Here is a 12,512-nt window from a genome sequence, read left to right as displayed (position 1 = left end):
CAAAGTTTATCATAGTTTTTAATTAACTAACTCAAAACAGCCCGCGGTGTTACTACGACGGCGTAAATCCGGTTTTACGGTGTTTTTCGTGTTTCCAGGTTTTAAATCATTAAGTTAGCATATCATATAGATATAGAACACGTGTTTAGTTGATTTTAAAAGTCAAGTTAGAAGGATTAACTTTTGTTTGCGAACAAGTTTAGAATTAACTAAACTATGTTCTAGTGATTACAAGTTTAAAACTTCGAATAAGATAGCTTTATATGTAGGAATCGAATGATGTTATGAACATCATTACTACCTTAAGTTCCTTGGATAAACCTACTGGAAAAGAGAAAAATGGATCTAGCTTCAATGGATCCTTGGATGGCTCGAAGTTCTTGAAGTAGAATCATGACACGAAAACAAGTTCAAGTAAGATCATCACTTGAAATAAGATTGTTATAGTTATAGAAATTGAACCAAAGTTTGAATATGATTATTACCTTGTATTAGAATGATAACCTACTGTAAGAAACAAAGATTTCTTGAGGTTGGATGATCACCTTACAAGATTGGAAGTGAGCTAGCAAACTTGAAAGTATTCTTGATTTTATGAAACTAGAACTTTTGGAATTTATGAAGAACACTTAGAACTTGAAGATAGAACTTGAGAGAGATCAATTAGATGAAGAAAATTGAAGAATGAAAGTGTTTGTAGGTGTTTTTGGTCGTTGGTGTATGGATTAGATATAAAGGATATGTAATTTTGTTTTCATGTAAATAAGTCATGAATGATTACTCATATTTTTGTAATTTTATGAGATATTTCTTGCTAGTTGCCAAATGATGGTTCCCACATGTGTTAGGTGACTCACATGGGCTGCTAAGAGCTGATCATTGGAGTGTATATACCAATAGTACATACATCTAAAAGCTGTGTATTGTACGAGTACGAATACGGGTGCATACGAGTAGAATTGTTGATGAAACTGAACGAGGATGTAATTGTAAGAATTTTTGTTAAGTAGAAGTATTTTGATAAGTGTATTGAAGTCTTTCAAAAGTGTATAAATACATATTAAAACACTACATGTATATACATTTTAACTGAGTCGTTAAGTCATCGTTAGTCGTTACATGTAAGTGTTGTTTTGAAACCTTTAGGTTAACGATCTTGTTAAATGTTGTTAACTCAATGTTTATAATATCAAATGAGATTTTAAATTATTATATTATCATGATATTATCATGTATGAATATCTCTTAATATGATATATATACATTAAATGTCTTTACAACGATAATCGTTACATATATGTCTCGTTTAAAAATCATTAAGTTAGTAGTCTTGTTTTTACATATGTAGTTCATTGTTAATATACTTTATGATATGTTTTCTTATCATAGTATCATGTTAACTATATATATATATCCATATATATGTCATCATATAGTTTTTACAAGTTTTAACGTTCGTGAATCACCGATCAACTTGGGTGGTCAATTGTCTATATGAAACATATTTCAATTAATCAAGTCTTAACAAGTTTGATTGCTTAACATGTTGGAAACATTTAATCATGTAAATATCAATCTCAATTAATATATATAAACATGGAAAAGTTCGGGTCACTACAGTACCTACCCGTTAAATAAATTTCGTCCCGAAATTTTAAGCTGTTGAAGGTGTTGACGAATCTTCTGGAAATAGATGCGGGTATTTCTTCTTCATCTGATCTTCACGCTCCCAGGTGAACTCGGGTCCTCTACGAGCATTCCATCGAACCTTAACAATTGGTATCTTGTTTTGCTTAAGTCTTTTAACCTCACGATCCATTATTTCGACGGGTTCTTCGATGAATTGAAGTTTTTCGTTGATTTGGATTTCATCTAACGGAATAGTGAGATCTTCTTTAGCAAAACATTTCTTTAAATTCGAGACGTGGAAAGTGTTATGTACAGCCGCGAGTTGTTGAGGTAACTCAAGTCGGTAAGCTACTGGTCCGACACGATCAATAATCTTGAATGGTCCAATATACCTTGGATTTAATTTCCCTCGTTTACCAAATCGAACAACTACTTTCCAAGGTGCAACTTTAAGCATGACCATCTCTCCAATTTCAAATTCTATATCTTTTCTTTTAATGTCAGCGTAGCTCTTTTGTCGACTTTGGGCGGTTTTCAACCGTTGTTGAATTTGGATGATCTTCTCGGTAGTTTCTTGTATAATCTCCGGACCCGTAATCTGTCTATCCCCCACTTCACTCCAACAAATCAGAGACCTGCACTTTCTACCATAAAGTGCTTCAAACGGCGCCATCTCAATGCTTGAATGGTAGCTGTTGTTGTAGGAAAATTCTGCTAACGGTAGATGTCGATCCCAACTGTTTCCGAAATCAATAACACATGCTCGTAGCATGTCTTCAAGCGTTTGTATCGTCCTTTCACTCTGTCCATCAGTTTGTGGATGATAGGCAGTACTCATGTCTAGACGAGTTCCTAATGCTTGCTGTAATGTCTGCCAGAATCTTGAAATAAATCTACCATCCCTATCAGAGATAATAGAGATTGGTATTCCATGTCTGGAGACGACTTCCTTCAAATACAGTCGTGCTAACTTCTCCATCTTGTCATCTTATCTTATTGGCAGGAAGTGTGCTGATTTGGTGAGACGATCAACTATTACCCAAATAGTATCAAAACCACTTGCAGTCCTTGGCAATTTAGTGATGAAATCCATGGTAATGTTTTCCCATTTCCATTCCGGGATTTCGGGTTGTTGAAGTAGACCTGATGGTTTCTGATGCTCGGCTTTGACCTTAGAACACGTCAAACATTCTCCTACGTATTTAGCAACATCGGCTTTCATACCCGGCCACCAAAAATGTTTCTTGAGATCCTTGTACATCTTCCCCGTTCCAGGATGTATTGAGTATCTGGTTTTATGAGCTTCTCTAAGTACCATTTCTCTCATATCTCCAAATTTTGGTACCCAAATCCTTTCAGCCCTATACCGGGTTCCGTCTTCCCGAATATTAAGATGCTTCTCCGATCCTTTGGGTATTTCATCCTTTAAATTTTCCTCTTTTAAAACTCCTTGTTGCGCCTCCTTTATTTGAGTAGTAAGGTTATTATGAATCATTATATTCATAGATTTTACTCGAATGGGTTCTCTGTCCTTCCTGCTCAAGGCATCGGCTACCACATTTGCCTTCCCCGGGTGGTAACGAATCTCAAAGTCGTAATCATTCAATAATTCAATCCACCTACGCTGCCTCATATTCAGTTGTTTCTGATTAAATATGTGTTGAAGACTTTTGTGGTCGGTATATATAATACTTTTGACCCCATATAAGTAGTGCCTCCAAGTCTTTAATGCAAAAACAACCGCGCCTAATTCCAAATCATGCGTCGTATAATTTTGTTCGTGAATCTTCAATTGTCTAGACGCATAAGCAATCACCTTCGTTCGTTGCATTAATACACAACCGAGACCTTGCTTTGATGCATCACAATAAATCACAAAATCATCATTCCCTTCAGGCAATGACAATATAGGTGCCGTAGTTAGCTTTTTCTTCAATAACTGAAACGCTTTCTCTTGTTCATCATTCCATTCAAATTTCTTCCCTTTATGCGTTAATGCAGTCAAGGGTTTTGCTATTCTGGAAAAGTCTTGGATGAACCTTCTGTAGTAACCAGCTAGTCTTAAAAATTGGCGTATGTGTTTCGGAGTTTTCGGGGTTTCCCACTTTTCAACAGTTTCTATCTTTGCCGGATCCACCTTAATACCTTCTTTGTTCACTATGTGACCGAGGAATTGAACTTCTTCCAACCAAAATGCACACTTTGAAAACTTAGCGTACAATTCTTCCTTCCTCAATACTTCTAACACCTTTCTCAAATGTTCACCGTGTTCTTGGTCATTCTTTGAGTAAATAAGTATGTCATCAATGAAAACAATGACAAACTTGTCAAGGTATGGTCCACACACTCGGTTCATAAGGTCCATGAACACAGCTGGTGCATTAGTTAAACCAAACGGCATGACCATAAACTCGTAATGACCGTAACGTGTTCTGAAAGCAGTCTTTGGAATATCATCTTCTTTCACCCGCATTTGATGATACCCGGAACGTAAGTCAATCTTTGAATAAACAGACGAGCCTTGTAGTTGATCAAATAAGTCATCGATTCTCGGTAGTGGGTAGCGGTTCTTGATGGTAAGTTTGTTCAACTCTCGGTAGTCGATACACAACCTGAATGTACCATCTTTCTTCTTGACAAACAAAACAGGAGCTCCCCACGGTGATGTGCTTGGTCGAATGAAACCACGCTCTAAAAGTTCTTGTAATTGGCTTTGTAGTTCTTTCATCTCGCTGGGTGCGAGTCTGTAAGGAGCACGAGCTATTGGTGCAGCTCCTGGTACAAGATCTATTTGAAATTCAACGGATCGATGTGGGGGTAATCCCGGTAATTCTTTCGGAAATACATCAGGAAATTCTTTTGCGACGGGAACATCATTGATGCTCTTTTCTTCAGTTTGTACTTTCTCGACGTGTGCTAGAACAGCATAGCAACCTTTTCTTATTAGTTTTTGTGCCTTCAAATTACTAATAAGATGTAGCTTCGTGTTGCCCTTTTCTCCGTACACCATTAAGGGTTTTCCTTTTTCTCGTATAATGCGAATTGCATTTTTGTAACAAATGATCTCCGCTTTCACTTCTTTCAACCAGTCCATACCGATTATCACATCAAAACTCCCTAACTCTACTGGTATCAAATCAATCTTAAATGTTTCGCTAACCAGTTTAATTTCTCGATTCCGACATATATTATCTGCTGAAATTAATTTACCATTTGCTAATTCGAGTAAAAATTTACTATCCAAAGGCGTCAATGGACAACTTAATTTAGCACAAAAATCTCTACTCATATAGCTTCTATCCGCACCCGAATCAAATAAAACGTAAGCAGATTTATTGTCAATAATAAACGTACCCGTAACAAGCTCCGGGTCTTCCTGTGCCTCTACCGCATTAATATTGAAAACTCTTCCACGGCCTTGTCCATTCGTGTTCTCCTGGTTCGGGCAATTTCTAATAATGTGGCCTGGTTTTCCACATTTATAACAAACTACATTGGTATAACTTGCTTCGACACTACTTGCTCCGCCATTACTCGTTCCGACACCATTTGTTCCTTTCGTTCTATTAACCCCTGGTCCGTAGACCTCACACTTCGCCGCGCTATGACCATTTCTTTTACACTTGTTGCAAAATTTGGTGCAGAACCCCGAGTGATTCTTTTCACACCTTTGGCATAGCTGCTTCTGATTGTTGTTGTTGTTGCGGTTATTATTGTTGTTGGGATGATTGTTGTAGTTGCTGTTGTTGTTGTTGTTGGGCCGTTTGTTGTAGTTGCGATTGATGTTGCGATTGTTGGGATAATTGTTGCGATTATTGTTGTAATTGCTGTTGTTGTTGTATTGGTGATTCTTATCACCGTTTTCCTCCCACTTTCTTTTGACTTGCTTCACATTGGCCTCTTCAGCAGTCTGTTCTTTAATTCTTTCTTCAATTTGGTTCACGAGTTTGTGAGCCATTCTACATGCCTGTTGTATGGAGGCGGGCTCGTGTGAACTTATATCTTCTTGGATTCTTTCCGGTAATCCTTTCACAAACGCGTCGATCTTCTCTTCCTCATCTTCGAATGCTCCCGGACACAATAGGCACAATTCTGTGAATCGTCTTTCGTACGTGGTAATATCAAATCCTTGGGTTCGTAACCCTCTAAGTTCTGTCTTGAGCTTATTGACCTCGGTTCTGGGACGGTACTTCTCGTTCATCAAGTGCTTGAATGCTGACCACGGTAGTGCGTACGCATCATCTTGTCCCACTTGCTCTAGATAGGTATTCCACCATGTTAACGCAGAACCTGTGAAGGTATGCGTAGCGTACTTTACTTTGTCCTCTTCAGTACACTTACTTATGGCAAACACCGATTCAACCTTCTCGGTCCACCGTTTCAATCCGATCGGTCCTTCGGTTCCATCAAATTCCAAAGGTTTGCAGGCAGTGAATTCTTTGTAGGTGCATCCTACACGATTTCCTGTACTGCTAGATCCAAGGTTATTGTTGGTATGTAGCGCAGCCTGTACTGCGGCTATGTTTGAAGCTAGAAAAGTACGAAATTCCTCTTCATTCATATTCACGGTGTGTCGAGTAGTCGGTGCCATTTCCTTCAAAATAGTTAAATGGAACAAGTTAATCATACAGAATATTAAGAGTAGTTAATAGTATTTCGTAGCATAATATGAACTCATTTATAAAAGCTTTTTCTTCATATTAGCGTTTTATAAGTTTAAATTCGGGTAGTACCTACCCGTTAAGTTCATACTTAGTAGCTAATATACAATTCAACTACTACAATTCTATATGAAAAACTGATTATAATAATATTTCGCGTTCAAACTTTTATACAATATTTTACAAACTTACAATACCGCTTATTTTACATAAAGCATGAAATATAGCACACGATAACTTTGATACAAGATAGTTGTGAAGACAATTCTAGCTAGTACACAAGTCGTTCAGCAAAGGCAATAAAGACACGTAATTCATACGTCCAGAAACAAGTCATGCATTCTGGTTTTACTAGGACTACTTCCCATCCTTGGTCTTGTGCAACATAACCGTTATGGCCGTTGATAAGACAGCGTGTTGTAACGTCATCAAAGGGACGAGGGTTACGTAATGTCCAACAGTCCCGTAATAATCTAAAAACCTCATTTCTTACCCCAATTACCGACTCCGTCACTTGTGGAAACGTTTTGTTTAATAGTTGTAGCCCGATGTTCTTGTTCTCACTTTGGTGAGAAGCGAACATTACTAATCCGTAAGCATAACATGCTTCTTTATGTTGCATGTTAGCCGCTTTTTCTAAATCACGAAGTCCAATATTCGGATATATTGAGTCAAAATAATTTCTTAACCCGTTGCGTAAAATAGCATTTGGGTTCCCCGCAATATATACGTCAAAGTAAACACATCGTAACTTATGGGTTTCCCAATGTGATATCCCCCATCTTTCAAACGAACGTCTCTTATAAACCAAGACATTCTTGGAACGTTCTTCGAATGTCTTACAAACTGATCTCGCCTTAAATAGTTGTGCCGAAGAATTCTGGCCGACTCTAGACAAGATTTCATCAATCATGTCTCCGGGTAGGTCTCTTAAAATATTGGGTTGTCTATCCATTTTGTGTTTTTAAACTGTAAAATAGACAAGAGTTAGATTCATAAAAAAATACTTATTAATACAAGCAATTTTTACATATATCATAAAGCATAAGAACACTATATTACATATATTACACCACACGAATACAACTATCTTATTCCGACTCGCTCGTTTCTTCTTCTTCGGTTTTGGTTCGTTTTGCCAAGTTTCTAGGGATATATGATGTTCCCCTAATACGAGCCGTCGTTGTCCACATTGGTTTAGAAAAACCTGGTGGTTTAGAGGTTCCCGGGTCATTGTTACAACTTAAGGACTTCGGGGGTTGACGATACATATAAAGTTCATCGGGGTTGGAATTAGATTTCTCTATTTTTATGCCCTTTCCCTTATTATTTTCTTTTGCCTTTTTAAATTCAGTTGGGGTAATTTCTATAACATCATCGGAATTCTCGTCGGAATCCGATTCATCGGAGAATTGGTAATCCTCCCAATATTTTGCTTCCTTGGCGGAAACACCATTGACCATAATTAACTTTGGTCGGTTGGTTGAGGATTTTCTTTTACTTAACCGTTTTATTATTTCCCCCACCGGTTCTATTTCTTCATCCGGTTCCGATTCTTCTTCCGGTTCCGATTCTTCTTCCGGTTCCGACTCTTCTTCCGGTTCCTCTTCGGGAACTTGTGAATCAGTCCACAAATCATTCCAATTTACATTTGACTCTTCATTATTATTAGGTGAGTCAATGGGACTTGTTCTAGAGGTAGACATCTATCACATAATATCAAACACGTTAAGAGATTAATATATCACATAATATTCATATGTTAAAAATATATAGTTTCCAACAAAAATGTTAAGCAATCATTTTTAAAGAAAACACGGTCGAAGTCCAGACTCACTAATGCATCCTAACAAACTCGATAAGACACACTAATGCAAATTTTCTGGTTCTCTAAGACCAACGCTCGGATACCAACTGAAATGTCCCGTTCTTATTGAGTAAAAACGTTCCATATTAATTGATTTCGTTGCGAGGTTTTGACCTCTATATGAGACGTTTTTCAAAGACTGCATTCATTTTAAAACAAACCATAACCTTTATTTCATCAATAAAGGTTTAAAAAGCTTTAAGTAGATTATCAAATAATGATAATCTAAAATATCCTGTTTACATACGACCATTACATAATGGTTTACAATACAAATATGTTACAACAAAAAGTTTCTTGAATGCAGTTTTTACACAATATCATACAAGCATGGACTCCAAATCTCGTCCTTATTTAAGTATGCGACAGCGGAAGCTCTTAATAATCATCTGAGAATAAACATGCTTAAAACGTCAACAAAAATGTTGGTGAGTTATAGGTTTAACCTATATATATCAAATCATAATAATAGACCACAAGATTTCATATTTCAATACACATCCCATACATAGAGATAAAAATCATTCATATGGTGAACACCTGGTAACCGACATTAACAAGATGCATATATAATAATATCCCCATCATTCCGGGACACCCTTCGGATATGATATAAATTTCGAAGTACTAAAGCATCCGGTACTTTGGATGGGGTTTGTTAAGCCCAATAGATCTATCTTTAGGATTCGCGTCAATTAGGGTGTCTGTTCCCTAATTCTTAGATTACCAGACTTAATAAAAAGGGGCATATTCGATTTCGATAATTCAACCATAGAATGTAGTTTCACGTACTTGTGTCTATTTTGTAAATCATTTATAAAACCTGCATGTATTCTCATCCCAAAAATATTAGATTTTAAAAGTGGGACTATAACTCACTTTCACAGATTTTTACTTCGTCGGGAAGTAAGACTTGGCCACTGTTGATTCACGAACCTATAACAATATATACATATATATTAAAGTATGTTCAAAATATATTTACAACACTTTTAATATATTTTGATGTTTTAAGTTTATTAAGTCAGCTGTCCTCGTTAGTAACCTATAACTAGTTGTCCACAGTTAGATGTACAGAAATAAATCGATAAATATTATCTTGAATCAATCCACGACCCAGTGTATACGTATCTCAGTATTGATCACAACTCAAACTATATATATTTTGGAATCAACCTCAACCCTGTATAGCTAACTCCAACATTCACATATAGAGTGTCTATGGTTGTTCCGAAATATATATAGATGTGTCGACATGATAGGTCGAAACATTGTATACGTGTCTATGGTATCTCAAGATTACATAATATACAATACAAGTTGATTAAGTTATGGTTGGAATAGATTTGTTACCAATTTTCACGTAGCTAAAATGAGAAAAATTATCCAATCTTGTTTTACCCATAACTTCTTCATTTTAAATCCGTTTTGAGTGAATCAAATTGCTATGATTTCATATTGAACTCTATTTTATGAATCTAAACAGAAAAAGTATAGGTTTATAGTCGGAAAAATAAGTTACAAGTCGTTTTTGTAAAGGTAGTCATTTCAGTCGAAAGAACGACGTCTAGATGACCATTTTAGAAAACATACTTCCACTTTGAGTTTAACCATAATTTTTGGATATAGTTTCATGTTCATAATAAAAATCATTTTCTCAGAATAACAACTTTTAAATCAAAGTTTATCATAGTTTTTAATTAACTAACCCAAAACAGCCCGCGGTGTTACTACGACGGCATAAATCCGGTTTTACGGTGTTTTTCGTGTTTCCAGGTTTTAAATCATTAAGTTAGCATATCATATAGATATAGAACATGTGTTTAGTTGATTTTAAAAGTCAAGTTAGAAGGATTAACTTTTGTTTGCGAACAAGTTTAGAATTAACTAAACTATGTTCTAGTGATTACAAGTTTAAACCTTCGAATAAGATAGCTTTATATGTAGGAATCGAATGATGTTATGAACATCATTACTACCTTAAGTTCCTTGGATAAACCTACTGGAAAAGAGAAAAATGGATCTAGCTTCAATGGATCCTTGGATGGCTCGAAGTTCTTGAAGTAGAATCATGACACGAAAACAAGTTCAAGTAAGATCATCACTTGAAATAAGATTGTTATAGTTATAGAAATTGAACCAAAGTTTGAATATGATTATTACCTTGTATTAGAATGATAACCTACTGTAAGAAACAAAGATTTCTTGAGGTTGGATGATCACCTTACAAGATTGGAAGTGAGCTAGCAAACTTGAAAGTATTCTTGATTTTATGAAACTAGAACTTTTAGAATTTATGAAGAACGCTTAGAACTTGAAGATAGAACTTGAGAGAGATCAATTAGATGAAGAAAATTGAAGAATGAAAGTGTTTGTAGGTGTTTTTGGTCGTTGGTGTATGGATTAGATATAAAGGATATGTAATTTTGTTTTCATGTAAATAAGTCATGAATGATTACTCATATTTTTGTAATTTTATGAGATATTTATTGCTAGTTGCCAAATGATGGTTCCCACATGTGTTAGGTGACTCACATGGGCTGCTAAGAGCTGATCATTGGAGTGTATATACCAATAGTACATACATCTAAAAGCTGTGTATTGTACGAGTACGAATACGGGTGCATACGAGTAGAATTGTTGATGAAACTGAACGAGGATGTAATTGTAAGCATTTTTGTTAAGTAGAAGTATTTTGATAAGTGTATTGAAGTCTTTCAAAAGTGTATAAATACATATTAAAACACTACATGTATATACATTTTAACTGAGTCGTTAAGTCATCGTTAGTCGTTACATGTAAGTGTTGTTTTGAAACCTTTAGGTTAACGATCTTGTTAAATGTTGTTAACTCAATGTTTATAATATCAAATGAGATTTTAAATTATTATATTATCATGATATTATCATGTATGAATATCTCTTAATATGATATATATACATTAAATGTCTTTACAACGATAATCGTTACATATATGTCTCGTTTAAAAATCATTAAGTTAGTAGTCTTGTTTTTACATATGTAGTTCATTGTTAATATACTTTATGATATGTTTTCTTATCATAGTATCATGTTAACTATATATATATATCCATATATATGTCATCATATAGTTTTTACAAGTTTTAATGTTCGTGAATCACCGATCAACTTGGGTGGTCAATTGTCTATATGAAACATATTTCAATTAATCAAGTCTTAACAAGTTTGATTGCTTAACATGTTGGAAACATTTAATCATGTAAATATCAATCTCAATTAATATATATAAACATGGAAAAGTTCGGGTCACTACACGTAGCACCTAACCAAATGTGATTGAATCACAAACACACCTCAATAAGCAACATATTAACTGAATTTGAAAATTGAAGCAGATTCGGTGAGGCAGTTACTATACCGGGTGTAGATCAAATCACCAAATTGTGATCAAATAATGAAATCAAACCGTCAAATAGATGCCTAATAATCTCATGAACATAACTGAATCCACTGATCTTTAATTGAATACAAAAACAAGCATGAATTAACCGAATGATAGAGTTTTAGCCACGAACTCTACAAAATAGCTTGATTCTCCATAATTGCTGTTGTAAAGCTGTTTTGATGATCGAAATACTTTCTAATACGTCTAATAAACCTTCGCTAAGCTTTTCACACAAATCTGAACGTTGGATTATCAAATTCGAGCTTGCCGAATTTGATTCAATCTAACCGAATGTGAACAGACTTTAAATCTTCAAACTCTGGATCGATATAGTGATAGAGAATCACTTCCTGGAAGCTCTGATACCAAATGATAGGTCAGATCATGATAAGAATCAAAGATACAAGAGTAAGAATGAGATTCGGGTGAACAGTAAATAAATTCGATATTAGAGAGACTCGGTTACAAAAGATTCCACAACTTCTTAAACTCAGTTACAATGCAATGGCTATTGTTTTAGGACTAGTTAGGTTCCTTATATAGCCATCTTTTAAGGAACCATCTATTAAGCTTATTTCACATTAACACTATCTAACTTTGAAGTCCTAACAATCTAGAACAAATGTCACACCCCCAAAATGGACCAGGGGTAATTGTGACCAATCATATCATAACACAGTTGTATATGCGAGAACGACTCTAAATGAGACGTTTTATTTATTAAATAAACAGCGGAAGCATTATTCTAAGTTTTACATCATAAGAGTACAGTAAATGGAAAATGTCTTAAACAAAATGATAAATATGAATGATGGACTCCATGCAAGCAGCAAAGCATACATCAATCATCTAGTAGCAAGTAGCAGCTAGCTCAATCATCACCTGAGACAAAACACGCTTAAAGTGTCAACCAAAAAGGTTGAGTGA

Source organism: Rutidosis leptorrhynchoides, chromosome 6 (genome assembly GCF_046630445.1).
Source record: "Rutidosis leptorrhynchoides isolate AG116_Rl617_1_P2 chromosome 6, CSIRO_AGI_Rlap_v1, whole genome shotgun sequence".
NCBI classification, from domain to species: domain Eukaryota; kingdom Viridiplantae; phylum Streptophyta; class Magnoliopsida; order Asterales; family Asteraceae; genus Rutidosis; species Rutidosis leptorrhynchoides.
Note: the sequence above shows the minus strand (reverse complement) of the source record.